Source organism: Hordeum vulgare, chromosome 1H (assembly GCF_904849725.1).
Source record: "Hordeum vulgare subsp. vulgare chromosome 1H, MorexV3_pseudomolecules_assembly, whole genome shotgun sequence".
NCBI classification, from domain to species: Eukaryota; Viridiplantae; Streptophyta; class Magnoliopsida; order Poales; family Poaceae; genus Hordeum; species Hordeum vulgare.
In genome coordinates, this window is record NC_058518.1 from 166,992,912 (window position 1) to 166,995,895 (window position 2,984).

Sequence of the window (2,984 nt, forward strand, 5' to 3'; positions counted from 1 at the left end):
GTAGCGAGAAGCTACCGCGACAATGTAAACTTTCCGTGGTGATACTCTATTTCAACAAAACTTGCTTTTGTCGCGCCACACAGTTATTGCATCATGGGGAAAAATTGTGGTGCCAAAGCTATTGCCACAATATAAAGTGCTCTATTGCAACACTATAATTTTCGTTGTGCAAACATGTGGCAACCAAAAGGGGGTCGTGGTAATAGCCTATTGCAACCATAAAAAAAATATGGCATTCAATTACACTATTCAAAACCGTACATATAATAGATTCATAAAACTCATAATTCTCATAGCAAACCATCAAATGAAACTGGCCCAGTCATAGACTAAATTGTGCGTGGTCTCGAGTCTAGTCCAGGTAGTTTTTTGGATCCTCCGTCATCTCGAGTCCAGTCCAGCTAGTTATTTGGATCCTGCAATCAAGAAATAAAAAAAAACATCCAGTTAATGAGCCTAGTATAACATAACTCAAAAATCATATCGATGGTACTGCAATAATCCAAAAAACTCTTTTACAGAGACCTAGTCCTAATAAGAAAGGACACATCATTTCGATGACCTATTTTCTTAGACTCAGTATGTGACTGCTAATATTTACTTTCCAAAGATCTGTGAAATCTTCTATCTATTATATACTTAAAACGATAGAAAACGAACGGCTAAGATGTAACAGTAAAAAAAAGCTTGAAAGAACGATCAGGATTAGTTTTAAATACACGTATGCATGATTCCTGTTCACGTGCATGTCCACATCGTGAGCATTGTAAGACTGAGAGAAGGTGTCTAGGAGACATACGCTATACTTGAACTAATAAAGGATTCCTGAAGTCACACTTATATTGATTTTAAAACATCCGATCTTCACAAGGAAAATATTTCAGAAATATAATTAGGAAACAGAAAAAACAAGGAAAGAAAACACGTAATGTGAGCAATCAGATCTTTTCCTTTTTATGGTCAATAATGTTTATAATTTTAAGAATCTGACACGTGCAAGGTTTAACCATATTTACAAAGAAAAATTCCTATACATGTTGGTCCAGGATACGCGGCAGCTTTCTAAAAGAAGATACAAGGCACCTAATCAATCGGTTTACGACCGGCTGTACAGAACTTTTCTTAACACTTGCGGAAAAAACTTAACCGGCAAGGTTGATGTCATGTTACGGACAGCCATCCATGAAACGCGTACGTGCAGAATTCGTGTTTCTCACATAATGGGTGATGTCAACATCATCTCATTCTTTTTCTTAGCAATCAGCAATATCTAATTAATCACATATTTTTCAAATAATAAAATAGTTCTATCTTTGTTTTCGTTTACATGCTCTACAGATGAGATGGGATATTTTTTGAGGGGTAAATCAGACACGATGTTGATTCTCAATGTCACCATCGACGAAATAACAGATTATTAAATATATTTTTGTAATCAAATATACAATCGACTGAGATAAGTAACTTAATCTAAACCTTAGAGTTACCTTTCCCTAGATAATAAGCAATATACTATGCTTTCAGAATACTATGTAACATGTCCTGCATAAGTACATGCATGCACACTTTTAATATATTAATGTAACATGTCATGATTTTTTATGTCAATAAATTCATATAAGATATCCAAGGCCTCATGGGTATTGCTACACTCCTTAATCCACGGTTTAAGATTGATATGCTGCATGTGTGCTTTGAAATGCTCCTTGGTGACTAGTCCATTATTGATGCTGAGAGTAAAGTTTGGGGAAAAAGCTGGGCTAATAGTCTTCACACAAATATTTTTGGGCTTGTTGTCCCAGCTAACATGGCCAGCTATGTTATTCTTTTCTTTCCTAGTATTGGAATTCCAATCGAAACCAGCTGCACGTCAATCCCTTCGGAAAACAAACCCTTTTAAAAAAAACTGCAACGTCCCTTGTCCCCCTAAAAAAAAATTAGCATCCCTAGTTTATAGTTTACACATGTCCTTCTCCTATACACAAACCTGATTGCCAATTTTCATTGTACAAACAAACGCGACAGACGTGCATGTCCAAAAGAATATGTGCATGCACCCATACATATGAGGACCATCATGCGGGCTTTAAAAGGTAATTTTTAAAGTAGGTATCCTAATTAATATCCATCGTTAAAATATCTATGGCTTTCATTGTTCAATCTTCACCGTTCCTTTTCTAGTGTCTTAATAATATAATAGATAGATAACGTTGTAGGTGAAAATGAAGAGAGAGCAAAGTTGTGACTTACAATTGCTTTAAACATTCGAGAATTTCTTGTTGAAGCATGTATGAGCGCATTTGAAGAAATAACAGTTGGCCTTGCACCTGCAGCCTTATTAGGACTAGGTCTCTGTAAAAGAGTTTATTGGAAGTTTGGATTACTATTTTCTTTGTCAATCCTGTTCGTAAACACCTGTAAATAGAAGTGCACTTTTAACAATGCAAGTAACCAACATAAATCTTAAGAGGTTTGAAGCATATGCATGTAATCACCTGTTGGGTTCCCATCTGTTTGCTGAATTCTGCAAACTTTGCCATCATGTTTTTTTCAAATTTCAATCTTTCTCTTTCAGCACGCTTCGCTTTCAGCATGCTCTTCTTTTAACTTCCCCTCAAGTTGTTCTCTCTCAGCGCGCTCCAAGTTAATAATCTATTGTGTGTTTGCACGCTCAGCTTCTAGTTGATCTTCTAAATCATTGACCTGGTGGCTGAGCTCAGAGTTTCGCTGCTGGAAGGCTGCTGTAGCACGAGCTTGCTCTTCAACCTGGATAAGAATCCTTTCAGAACCAGTTGATGGTTTGGCCATGTATCCATACCCACGAGGCTGCGATGACTTGCATTGCAGAGTGCCTTTGTATGTGGTATGGAAAATATTGTGTCTTTGCTCATCTGAAAGTGGACCTTGAGTATCAGTCTCTTTGTTTTTAACCTCTGCACATGCTTTGTCCTGAAAATGGAAAGAACAATTATAAATATGGTATT

General features: G+C 36.6%; 1 long non-coding RNA gene across 1 annotated transcript; it reads right to left on the reverse strand.

The window, feature by feature from the left end:
• Positions 1-221: 221 nt before the first annotated feature.
• LOC123408402 lies at positions 222-2,565 on the reverse strand. Its single transcript, XR_006612742.1, has 3 exons — positions 2,496-2,565; positions 2,251-2,415; positions 222-416 (listed from the first exon to the last, which is right to left on the reverse strand). It is a non-coding gene; the product is annotated as an uncharacterized LOC123408402 (long non-coding RNA).
• Between the last annotated feature and the right edge of the window lie 419 nt (positions 2,566-2,984).